Raw genomic sequence first — 13,709 nt, 5'->3', positions numbered from 1 at the left:
AGTTACTCCTCTTTCTAAAGGACTCAAACAGCTGAGGCGAACATCCTAGCTTGCCTGTAGCTTAAGTGAAGCCTTTCCTTTACATTTCTGGTGATTTATTTGGGACTAATCAGAGGGTAGAGGGCTCACACGCAGTTAGGTGCCACTCATTAGGCAGCAGCCTTCAGGTGAAGGCTGGTACTTTGGTACTCCCTGTAACTACAAACACAGTCATTTACAGCTGCATGAGTTTATTCAAAAAAGGCTGCCTTGGGAGAAAAACAAAAACAAACCAAGATTTTTTTGAAGTCTCCCAAGCTCTAAGCAAAAGGCTACACATATTTCATCCTACCACTTGCCTGGAAAACACAGACATGGTATGTAAAATTAACAGAGAAGAGTCTGTGCCTGTCTCCCCAGCAATACACAGCTTTACAGGGATCTCAGCGCATCATCTTCCTAGAAGGAGAAGTGAGGGTAGGTGCTCCTTCAATTAATTTAAATGCTACCAAAATAAAAGACAACTCACTCCTTACCAGCATCCACTAGTTCACTGACAGTCACCATACAGGATACACGGGGGGAAGGACTAAAGAACTCAAGTCCTTCCACAGTACTGATGGGAAGCAAAAACTTTATTATTCTAGAATAAACTTCCAAAAAGCATATTTAAGAAGAGAGTGAATCATGACAAACGCAAGTTGTGTCACCCTGTGACAACTACTTCAGCAAAGTACTGGAAGCACTTGAACAACCACCAAGATCCCAGCATTGGTTTGAAATGCAATAACCCACGGCTGGGTTAAAGCAGTTCAGAGGTTTCTAGTCCACACTGGGACAGAATACAACTCCATCGCGAGGGTTTGATTTAATAAAATACACTAGTGCTTGGTGAAGAGCAGTACTAATCATGCCTTTCCATGCCAAATGGAGTCTAACATGCCAGCCTTTCCTTTCTGAAAGGGTCCTGAGCTTTATTTGTCAATACATTTTTATGAGTCTTATAGCAAGGCATTTAAGACCTGCACTGAACCAAACTTCCAGAGACAGGGTCCAAACCTGAGTCTTCCACAAGCACCTTCAGATAACGAAATTTTTTCCCCAGAAGAGCCAGGCAGCTGATCTGTCTCTTGGAGCATGAAGTCCACCCTGGCATCTCTCCTGAAGCCTTTCCTGAAAGTTTAATCAGTGCTAGCACATCCTTGTGGAGTTGTGGTTTTGGCTGACACACAGTTTGCTAGAATAAGCTGTGGCCAGCTGAGGCTACACCAACAGCGCTGACAAGGAAAGCCCTTGTGTAGGCAGGACACCAGCCTCAAGCAGCTCTGAGAGAATCTCATGGGAAAAGGTCCTGGGGACAGAAAAGCAGTAGGAAATTGATTGCTTATCTACACAACCAAGCTAGTCTGTATGGAACGTGTCAGAGAATAGCTGTCTCAGTAAAGATTTGCTCCTGTAATGCCTGACTGACAGCTAGCAAATCAGGGAAGGGATAGATGAAATTCAAAATCAAACATTTTCAGCAAATCCCACACATTCCTTCAATCCATCACGCTGTCAAGCTAGTTGGCTACAGCAATACAGACGTACGCTGTTTGAATACAGTTGGCTTTTTTCCCCCCTCTTTAGTTTATCCAGGTAATTAACTCCACCCCACATTAGATCACCTTCCCAGCATACAAATAAAGTGAGCTATGAGAATAAAAGCAGAGTTTGTAGTCTACTTCTCAGGCAAGGTTTTAAACAGTACCTGCTATTCCTCACCTCCAGGCCACAGTCCAAAACTACTCACTGAATTAACCATTGAAGGACATGCTCTGTACGCACACCTACTACTCTGTGCATTTTACATCCTGCACAACCATCCTCTGTTGAAATCCTTGGCTTCCAACAACTGCAACTTCCATACTGCACCCGCATAAAGGAGTCTTTCAGTGCAGATGTCAGAGTACGGCTGGAAAAACCCCATAATTCCAGAAATATCCACCCTGCTGGGCTGCCATCAGCAAGTGAAGACTCTCCACCTCCTTTTTTTGATGAGACTGACTTTCCAACAGCATATGCCTGTTACTACAGCGTCTGCACAAAAGGGAAACGAAAATACAAAGACTCCCCTCACCGCGTGCCAAGACTAGCTGCCAGCCTCTCTCTCCACAGAGTGTGCCTGCCCCAGATCCTACCTGCCATGCTTCAACCCTCCCACTCTCTTCAGGCTTTGGGGTTTCCCCCCCTTCCCACCAGTGAACTGAATTTGAGGCAAAGACCATATTTCCCACCTACTTTGTAATCCCTTTTTTTAATCCTTGGGGAAAGTCAACAATCAAGCGTAAGATTAGGTTCGTCATTCCCAAAGAAAGCCACCTAGCTAACACAGATGACTACTCAATGCTGAATTACCGCTTAGCAGATCATTCTTTCAGAAAGCCAAACGCATGCAACCATAGGATATATATCCACAAAGGATTCTGGGACTCACACCAGGCATTGGCAGGAATAGGCCACAGTGGCAGGTTTTCCAATTAAAGAAATCACAATCCCTCACTCCAAAGTATTTTTCTTCTTCTTTGAGAGACAGAAGCAGAACAGTGTGCTAAAAGAATAAAGCTTCATGCCAAAGATAACAGTGCTCAGTTATTCTAATCCTCAAGGCAGTAGCAAAGTACTTAGCTATCGGATGCCATTTAATCTCAGAAGGAAACGTAGGAGATCTAACAAGAAGTTGAGCACTCAGGAGTCAGCAAAGACCTTGCCACCAAACAAAAAAAACAGAAGGGAGGAATCCTGCCTGACAGATGTGTTCTTCAGTTGATTAAACTTGCCGCTCTCCTTGCACACAAACATCCGGAGGCATCCAAGTGAGGTTTAAAAGCCACTTCAAACTTCGGGCTTCCGTACTGAAATGCAAAAGCAAGCTTGGACACAACAGTCATAAGAGCAGGCAACCTCCAGGGATGGGGAGTACTTTATGTGAGGAGCTCTGTTTCATCCTCAGCTCAACCATGTTCAGCAACTAAATTGTCTGAAACTTTAATACGAAATTAACCAGAAATGATGAAGACCCATAACGCAGTTTTTCAGGATGTCACTCCACTTGCAGGGCTTTTTACTACTTTACTTCCTTCCTCGTCTTTCACAGTACCTGACACTGACCATTTAGCACAATTAATTTGTGGCAGGAACTGCAATGAACACACCAAAATTAGGACAGATTCCAGAGATGAGTGTGAACAGTTAGACTCAAGAGACAGCTCTGGATACCAGCCATAGCATAAAATAGGTCCAAAAACGTAAGGAGACAGCAGCGTCATCTGTGGGATGTTCACGTCCTTCCATCCACCCTAGCCAGCAGCAGGAACGTCCCCACAGAAAGTGCCTTCAGCTACTGATGGTACACTCCAAGGAAGAGCTGGACCAACCGGAGAAAATCCAACCGGGAGCAGGAGGAATGGTTAAGGGTCCAGAACACAGTGGGGAAAAACCGACCTAAGTAAGTCAGATTGCTACAAAAAGATGGAAAAGAGGAAGGCGAGATAACTGTAATACATCTAAAACAGCTGCTGCAGGACTGTTCTCTTGGTCCGGCTAAGACAAGATGCAGGACATGTGCTTAAGGACATCGCAAGCAAAGAGACTTATACACCAGGGAAAGAAGGAGAGACCCGTGCATACATACATGTACATACACAGAAAGCGTTTAACGTTAAGGACAGGGGAACACTGGAATCAGCTGACAAGGAGGATTTATTCCATCACTTGCTCTCTCCATCACCAGCAAATTCCTAAAAATAGGCGAGACAGCTGCCTGTCAAGACTAGCTCAGAGGCAGCCAGCCCTGCCTTGGCAGCAAACTAGCTGATTTCTCACACTCCCTCCCACTCTCCTCTGCCGCAGCCCCGTTTAGGCATCGGCAGTGGCACGTGGGCGCAGACAGACAGGCCAGAGCGTGAGGACCTCTACGTCAAGCCCCTTGAAGGGCACTGCTCTGAAGATGATGAACCTGAATGGTTTTAGGTCAGTCTCGCCAGCTAACTCTGATCGTGTGGGATAACATGCCGCTCCTTAGAGATGACTCCCTGATAGCCTGCAGAGAAAAACAATTGCTCCACAAAGGCCGCCAACCCTAATGACACACGCTGGAGGCATCCTACTGACGTTAACCCTAATATCCTGGCAAACTATAAATCTGTTAATTTCTTAATCCAGGAGATGTTGCTTACATTTCCAAACAGAGCTCACCCCGAGTGGGGTACAGGACTGTACCCCAAGCCACAGCCCTGATGGATGCACGCAGAGGGGACTCAGTTACCATCTGGCACGCACAGAGCCGCAAGCCTGTGCTCCTCACCTCCCAGACGTGCTGCTCACTTGAACTTCTCTTGATCCAAACTGTACTTGGAAGGCTGACAGGCTCAATAGCTTCTTTTTTCCCCAAGAAAATGGCAGTTACTTTGAGTCACAGCTGCAACTCCCCTTGTACTTGCTCCTGGGCACACAGGGAAGGGAAGTGAATAGAACACTGAGGCTGGCAGAGAAAGCAAGAAGCACAAGGCAGGATGACCAGATGAACCAAGTAAGATCACAGCTGGCATCCTATTCTCTATCCCTTTTCCCCCTAAAAGACAGCAAGCTCATCACCCTTTACCACTGTCACTCACCAGCATTTGTTTTCAGGCAAAAAAAAAAAAAAATCTCTTAGATAGGGAGAGTAAGGGGGGCAAAGCAGAGTTTCTGATGCTACAAGCTTTTTAAGGTACCCTCAATAAACACAGAAAGTCTCTCCCCCTCCTTGTTTTATTATTTTTTTACAATACTTGCAGGTTTGTATGAGCCTGGCTTTATCAGTCTGAAATTATGAGACAGATCAACAGATACAAGTAAGTCTGACTTAGAGTGACAACTACCAGCTGCTGAAGACTGTTTTATTGTGTATTCAAAGCTTATACCCAAGGGTGAGAAGGATGCCATAACTGCTAAAAAATACAAGAGAAAAACCTCACAACTTCAATTCAGAAGAAAGTAAGCCCTGTAGAAATGAGGAAACAGAAAAGATGGGAAGAGAAAGTTAAATGTACTCCAAATAAATTGAAAACTAGATAATGTAGAAAATTGATAAGGGATACAGAAGCACCCAAGGAGTAAATGACCAAGGGAACACAATGTTTTTATTGTCCAAGTTACCAAAACCAACAATGAGCATGTAATAAATCGAGATTATTGTTTACTCTGCTATTGGAAGTGACAGAACTATGTATTTCCAAGTGAACACTTACTCTGTTTATAATGCTTTATCTTCTATATAATCTGATCTTCTCAAGAGATAGCGCACACAGACTCTCTCTGCTTAAATGGCAGCGAAGGCCTACATAACACAGCAACACTTCAGATATGTATTTTCTACTCAGGTCTTTATACAGCTTTCTGCATAAGCCTGAGGTTTAGTTTTAATAAGACTTGGCTAAGAGTCTCTGCCCAAGTGCTGTTGATATTCAGTAAGCCGGAACTCATAGCTATTCATATTTAAAAAGATTAAAACAGGGCAATAGGTGTTATCACAGACCTGTTATTTAGACAAAGACTGACGCTGGACGGAGGAGGGAAGATGATCTAGGCTTTCTAGTTAAAGGACGGCAAAGAAGAATTTCATGACAGTCAACAAGGAGCGATGGAAAATTAGTCTTATGCTAAATATGTTATTTCTTGATGAGATTACCAATGTTGTTGATAATTGCAGTAGCACTCATTTAATAAATACAAATTCTCACACTCTATTATTCCACTTGCGACGAAATGATAGTGTGATTTATAAGCCAGAGCAACACAAAAATCAACATGAAACATTCAATGGATTAAAAACTGGTTAACAACATGCCTCAAAATGTGAGCATTTGATCATCAATGAGTGGCTGAGCTTCTCCCAAGCCCTGACAATGGTAAGTTCTTGGCCCTATGCCACCTTTTTTATTAATGAGCTAGAGGATAAAGTCCCTGGGTCCTCTGCCTTCTATCAGTAACGATTCAGAGAGCACTAGAAATGACGGTCTCACTTGCCCGGTAAGCTGAGCACAAGCAAGCACACAATACCCATCAAGTTGGTGGAAGAGCGAAGGGAATATCTAGGCACAACGAACACAGATGTATATATGTGACTAGTTTCATCCATCCTAGACATTAATGCCTGTGAAAGCCACTTTGTGCTTTAGTGGATTGTCAGTTGATCGTAACTCCTGGAGAATCATCGCAGTCTTAAGGACAAATGCAAATCCTGTATGTACAAGTACAGCTTTTACCATCTTCTTTCTCTATCAAAAGCTACAAATTAAATATTTAGTAGGGTAAGTTTTTCGGAGTCAGAGAGCTTACTCCCCCCAGGCTGAGATAAAGAAGCAAATTGATCATAGCCGGCATTCCTGGTAGAGGAACAAGCTGGAAAGCTCTGAAACCTAATAACAAAACCGAGAAATGGCTGAAAGTAGGCACTAGCATACACCGAGGCCAAGAATAACAGAGCCTTGTTCACAGTGCAAATTAACAATTTCCCTGATGTACAGATTCTCTTCCCTCAATGGTTTCTAAAAAAATCAAGATTGAGTGGGGTCCTCCCACTGACAAGCTTGGTGGGGGAGATAAGCTCTAGCTCAAGCAGAGCTTAGCCAAGGCAAGCAGTAATTCTGGGGAGTTGTCTGCATTATGTCTACTTGCACCTTCAGCAATCAAGGACTTCATTTGCACCAAAGCATTATTCACTTACCAGGCACATTAGGCACATCAAGTGCATATACGTGATGTTATACACATCAAATATCAATTGAAGAAAAACTGATGTGAACTCTGACTTTCAATATTTATTTTCTCCCAAGTTCCTTGAAAATATTTACTTTTTCTCTAAGGACAGACAAATCAGGTCTCTATACTAATGTAAAACGTGAACACAAGTTCATTAATCCAAACCACACTCTTTTCCCACCTAGTTTAACTAGCCTGTATCTATAACTAAGCATTGTGAAGAACTTTTAAGACAGAGCAGCCCCAGCACCCGGTTACCTGGCAGGGAAGGAACATGAATTCTCATCAGCATCTGTTCCCTTTCCCAGACCATCCGCAATAATGCAACAAGCCACTAAGTGAAGACCTGCTACAACATTAATCACTGCAGCATCTGGTTTTGTTGTGCAAACTACAGGCTCGGTCCTGCCAGGCAATAAGAAATGGGTGAGCCTATTCACATGCATAGAGTAAAGCAGGTGTTTCCACACCAGAGCATTTTATAGGCTCCCAACAAGCCATGTTTGTCTACCTGACCATGCTACTCCATCCATCTTCATTTCCATTGAGGACACGGGAACACAAGAGAGCAAATGTAGAGCTACGATAAGTGGCGCTGCCAGAGGACAAAAGTTAGACAAAATAATTCTCTAGAAATAGAGAGGAACTTGAGCAGGTCAGTGGGGAAGAAGTAAAGAAGAGTGCTCCAGGCGTCTGACCACCGACTCTCACAGCTGGAAGGTGCAAGATGCAATTGTTTAAATGCAGGGAACACCTTATTGCTTAGGGTACCCAAAGGAGTGTGAAACCTGTAATTGACTTATGGGGAAAGGTACGTGGGCTACAAGATCCCTTGTGGGGGAAACGAGATCCCTTCAGATGTCTTAATTCCCATGAAACCTGGTCTTTAGCTATAAGCAGACAGCAGGGGAAGATCACGGGAGGTCAGTCAGAGACAGGGCTACCACATCACAGCTTTTGGGCCACACTGCTATTCACAGCTGGAAGACCAGAGAAGGTCATTCCTGGCACCACTTTTTTGCTCTCCAGCCTGGGGTGCATTCACACAGCTGCACGCTTCTGAGAATTTGGCCTCATGCTCTTGGGCCAAAAGTCGCAATGAATTCAGCTGCAAGCCGAGGAGGGAGAAATTCCCTGCTATGTCTATATGAATACCAATTAAAAACTGTTCCGCTCTAACATAAACTCTCAGGTATTTAATAGCATTATTCCCTTCCCAGACAGTACCTCATGCAATCCCTCAGCTGTTTTGGCAGACTGAAAACAGATGGGCCTCCTCAACCTCACAAGCCTTTTGTTCTCTTCGGCTGGCCCGATGAGCAGCAGTAACACATGATCCCATACAGGATCTAGACACCAAAAAAAAAAAGGCATGTAGCTTCCACCAGCAAGTCTCAGCAACAGCCAACTGTGGGAGACAGATAAAACTGGAGAAGTTTGCCAAAGTAAAAAGCGATAAAAAAAAAAAACAGGTTAGGATAACTTCTGTTTTAAAGCCTGAATTAATGAACATTGTGCCCATCCTTAGTTTTTTCCCTTGCTTCCTCCCCGCAGAACAACCTTTAGCACAGTCCAGAAGGCAGCTGGGCCATCGGATGATGGTGGGACACTGAACATCACAAGAAAGTGACAGCCATGACAAGACTAGACCCTAAAGGTGTGACACTCAATGACTACATTGGCACTTTACTTCCAAATCAGGAACTAATCAGAACTATTTACAATTTCTGCACTTCCTCTATTGATCCAGGAAATTATTACCCCTACTCCACTCACAAATGACGTGACTTTCTTGGAGAGATGTTGCATTCTAGATAGCTACTGGAGAACGGCCAACGCACTCTTGGGGATGAGGGCAAGGTGAGCAGGTATTTTTAGTTATTCGGTGCAACAGGGAGGCCGCAGGCATGAACTTGGCCACCAGAGGGCATCCATATTTTTTTAAAAAAGACTAAAAAGTGCCATTTCCAGTGACATTAAAGACTCAGGGTTCAAACAATACCTATCCTGATAAGAGACAGAGAATTCAAAGTGCAGACCCCATAAGTCACAGCAAACTAAGACGATTCGTGGAGCAGCTTCCTGCATTTCCACCTGGCTTCTCTGCACAAATCCCAGCTCTGATTTGCTATGCCACATTTAAATAAGATATTATGGGCATGCGCTGATCAAACCCCTGGGCTCCGCAGGCTCAGGGCAATACCTGCGCTTTAAGCTCTGCAGGTCAGCTGAGGTCACCCTCCACCAGAGCAGTTCAGATGTTTTCCTAATTGACTCCAGTTTTGACTTTGGCTCATTCCCTGGAATCAGATTCTTTCCTCCCCCTGGTGCTCATGGGTAAAAATAATATGAAGCCAAAAGCCACCTGGAAGGACACAGTGCTCTTTCAAGACACCGCTCATAGATCAATGTGTCTTCAAGCCTTAGGAGAAAACCCTCAGCACAGCAATCCCAAGGATAGTCTCTTAAGTCTGTCACCTCTCGCAAAGAATTAAAAAAACGGAGCAGAGCTCTCAAAATAAAAATAACCTAACATGGATAATACCTAATTATTTTTTTTGTCTTTTCTCTCCTACATCAGGTTAAGTAGTACCTGACACATCTATAGCTATAAAACAGGTTTCTCCCCTCTTGACTATGATTTATGTGGTTTCCTTTGTTTTATTAGAACAAAGAATTTTGAAGTCTCAGTTTCAGCTGGCATAAGACGTTTCCAGCAATTTTGCCATTAAAAATGTATTCTAAGCAAATTATTCTAAAGCCCCTAAGACACTGATGCAAAAAAGCAATGCCTTCTTAAAGAATTAGCCAAGGGCTGATCTAGGCTTCAAAATTAATTCCAGAAACGCTGATGGAGAAAAACCAAACACAAAAAGCAGTGAAGGTCAGCAGAGCAAGGAAGACGAAGGGTCTTTCCTACAGAGGATCTTCCAGTAAAGCAATTGGGCACTTGACACAGGATGGCCAAAGGAGAAAAGGGTGGAGGGACAGACGAAGAAATGGTAAAGACGGAATGAAATCTGCAGAAGCGGTGCCAGCACACAAACAGCTCAGCTTGCTAGTGAGAAGTGGAGCCTGAAAAAGAAGAGTTTGTAACACAATGAGAATATACTGCCAGGGCTTAATTGCTTCGACTTACGCACAGGATGGGGCAAAAGGCAGAAGAGCACAGAATAAGGCCAAGGGGATGCAGCAAAATAAGACTGGGTGCCGCGTTAGACACGAACACTCCAGCAGCAAAGGATCTTGCTGTTAAGCAACTTCCAGAGCAACGCAGATGTCTTGCCCTTATTCTTACAATTAATACATTTGCAGAAGGATAAGAAATTAAGCATAACTACCTACTTCCAGTCAGTCAGGAAAAGCACTAGTAAGACTCTGCTTACAGAGGTCCTTCTGTGCTCCCCACAGGTACATTCACTCTCTTATTTCATTCAATATTACGTTGAGTGAGTGACAAAGCTTCAGCACTGAAATCCCAATTTAAGTGCTTTCAGCTGCCCACAGATTCAGCCAGGAAGGTTTGTGACATAAAGAGTGTAGCTGTGGCCATTTAATAACACTCCGAACACGTATTTGGAACTACAAATACAGAATATAATTTTAACACGAGTATCAGTAACAGAGTATTTTTTTATAAACATTAAGCTTGCCACAAACTGTGAGGTTCAATATTTCTCATATATTAATGCCTCATTTAGATTAGGCAACGACTGCACCAAGATTTATTTCAATTAATTAATTCAGTTCATTATACCAATGCCCAGATACTTAATCGCTTCTGTTGCCAGTTGGAAATCCTCAGAGTTTAAGTTATTGCTTAGCAAGGGTAAACTTCATAAGTCTTCTAAGCTCAGTTATTTGCATTGCTGAAGTATTCTTCACCACGGCAGAACAGAGCAGCATTAGCTACTCCTGTCGTGTGATTATGTGGATGATATATATTCCACCAAAAGCAGGCAGCAGGAGCTCCCAGAGGACAGCGAAGGCAACAAGACCAACACTCACCTGCGACACAGAAGGCTACACGGAGATGCAGATCCAACATGAAGATCCCATCAACCCACCTCCTATCCTAGGAAGACACAAAATAAGTCTTTCCTACCTCGCATCATACAACCTCTGGGGGTTTTTGTATACATCTTTTCAACCCTTGACTTCTCCTCTACCTTTGTGTGGGCTTCCTTACCCCAGCACTGGCTTCTGCTCGAAGCATATCCTACAGAATCAGCCTGAAATACACTGGTTTCAGGCTGCAGACGATAGTCAGAAACCACCTGAGAAGTCCTGTCTTTCTTCATGCTAAGTAATGGAAAGGGTAAATTCACATACAGGCACCACCATCTTAATCCCTTTTTGCAAGGTTCCTTGTCATCAGAAGTACAGAAGTCTGTTTTGAAATAAAAAGGTTGGGGTTTTTTTTTAAGTACTGGTAAGAATAGATGCAGCGCTGCATCCCACGTGCCAGTCAAGAAGAGTTGGGGCATTTACACAAGGCTGTATGCAGGTGACAAAGAAATACAAGTCAAATACTCTTTTCCTTTTATTCTCACTCTTCCTCTGATTATGGCTCATCCTCTAATACTGCATCAACTCTTGCTTACCCAGCCCAAGAAGCCGAAGAATTTTTTCAATTGCTTCTTGATTCAGCCTGTTACATCTTTAATGTCTTAACTGTAAGGAAAAATAATTCTAAGAAAACAAAAAGAGGGAGACATTCCTCATCTTAAAAGAAAACTTCACTGACAGCCTGCAGGAGAGCATCCCTTACTGCATTCCTTACTCAAATGGCAATGGAGTGTCTCGGCTTCGTTGACAGACCACCCAAGATTAGGCAGAATATTAGTAGGGACACATTCCTCATTAGAGTCATCTGCCAAAGGGACAGTAATTCTGTGTGATGCTAACACAGCCACATTTAGGACCTGCTGGACTCCTCAGAGACTAACTGTACAGCACAGGAGAGTTCCGTAGCACAACAGAAGCACGGCTGCTTCACTAACTGAAGGAAATCAGGCGTCATGGGTCATCCGTACAACAGTCTAACGGCACCACCAGAGCTGGTTACGCAAAGGACCTCCCTACCCTGCTTCCCATTTAGATACCACTGCGACATTCAAAAAAAGCAGAATCACTTACTACTATGTTTAAATACTCAGATGCACACGGACATTTCTCTCCGTAGTATACAAATTACATTGTCAGTGACACTTGGCTTATTCGATCCCCGTGCCCTGGCTACATGTATTACATATTTACCAATTATTACTAATTCATTATACTTACTGCTACTTACTGTAGTAACCTGGGATGTAACTACTTGAATAATCCAGGATGTCATTGCAAACACTTTTTATTCACCTACACTTATTCTTAAACTCAACTAATCATTCTATTTATATATTGTGAAAGACAAAAGGAAATGTTCTCATCCCTTGTTTATTTAAACACAATGTTAAAATGCTTATTTGAGAGGCTGTTTAAAACTCCTACAGGTGTCAGTGTGAAGTATTTTCTACACCAAACACATCAGTTTTGTTCCTTCTCTTATTCAACAGCTGTATGCCAAGTAATTAAAGTAACACCGTAAGCCTGGATGTACTTTTTATTTTACATTTACAGACGTTGTGGATTTATTTCATGGCTCACACAGGAAAGGAATACTTAAATCTGTCCAATTCTATTTAGTGCTTTATACATTTATAACAGACATAGAACACAGAGCAAGGAAAGGAAAAAGAAATAAAAAAAAAAAAATCACAGCAAGCCAGTCTCTCCAGACTGATGAGGACTGAGGAGACCACAGAGCAGGCTAGACCAAAGAGGCTGCTGTCTCCTCTACCTGATTTCTATCAGTGCTCTCAGCTGAGCAAGGTCAAGCCTGGCTACAGTGCCATGGAACAGCCAAGTATTCCAGGAGCCAAAAAATCACTCCCTGAAATCACTCCTTACCCAGCACTCTGCTTACCCTTAGCGGCTCTTTGCTGCAGAAAGCACCTGCCTCCTGATAAAAAGCGAAGCTAGCAACTGACAATTTGGCTGTTGTTAAAAGCAGGGGTGAATCTGCTGCAGGAGGGAGATATTAACTCGGTGTCTTTGGGAGAGCTGTACGTAGGACATGATGTCCTACCCACTTTACAATCACGCTGAGGATGTTTTAAATGGAAAAAAACACTGCTCGCTTCTCTGCCTGAAAAGGGGTGTTATCCTGGCCATCCCTGCAGAGATGTTCAGGTCCAGCAGACAAAGAGGCACTACGTAAGTGCAGATTATCAGCAAAATTCAGCATAAAACAATACTGTGCTGGATCACTGTGTTCTTCCTCCGCCTGAGCAACTCCTTGTACTAGACAGAGGTTTGACAGCTCTAGGAACAGCCAGAACAATTACCATCATCTTCCTCCTGTTACATTAAAACTAGAGCCTTCTAATCACAACACAGGTGAGCAAAGAGCCAGCAATAAATCACCTAAATATCAGAATGGAAATAAGAGGGGTTTCTAGCAAAGACGTCATTTTCAGACTCTAATTGCAGCCACAAGCTTAAATGACACTGCTGGTGCCACACTGCTTCCGCATTTTGAGGGAAGATAAGGGAGTCCTTGTTTTATTTCAAACATGGCATGGGCCCAGGGTTCAGTGAGGGCCACCTCAGGCAAGCACAAATACTCCCTTTCTCCTCACAGTTATGGAAACAAGCTTTGAGCTTCATTGCTCAGAGCAGGTGTGCTCAGACTCTGGCCTTAAAAACCTCATGAGCCTTGCGTGCAGGTACCTTACCACTGAAAGACATGACTGTCCCTTCTGCTCCCCTGCTATGTTTTGAATGTGAAGCAGTCAGTAGAACACAACACTGGAGCAGCATCCCCTGGCCAAGCATGCTGTCCCCAGCAGCCCTCCCAGAAGCTGAGAGCACAATGTTTTCACCCAGGTTGGTAAAAGTCAACA

The 13,709-nt window shown here is 43.5% G+C and overlaps 1 protein-coding gene across 4 annotated transcripts in view; it reads right to left on the bottom strand.

Moving 5' to 3' along the window:
• Window positions 1–13,709, bottom strand: part of MICU1 (mitochondrial calcium uptake 1) — a 106,526-nt gene that overhangs the window by 79,551 nt on the left and 13,266 nt on the right. The window lies entirely within an intron of this gene.

This window comes from Larus michahellis, chromosome 6 (assembly GCF_964199755.1).
Source record: "Larus michahellis chromosome 6, bLarMic1.1, whole genome shotgun sequence".
Taxonomy (NCBI): Eukaryota; Metazoa; Chordata; class Aves; order Charadriiformes; family Laridae; genus Larus; species Larus michahellis.
The sequence above is the reverse complement of the archived record's forward strand: the minus strand, read 5'-3'. Positions and strand labels throughout refer to the sequence as shown.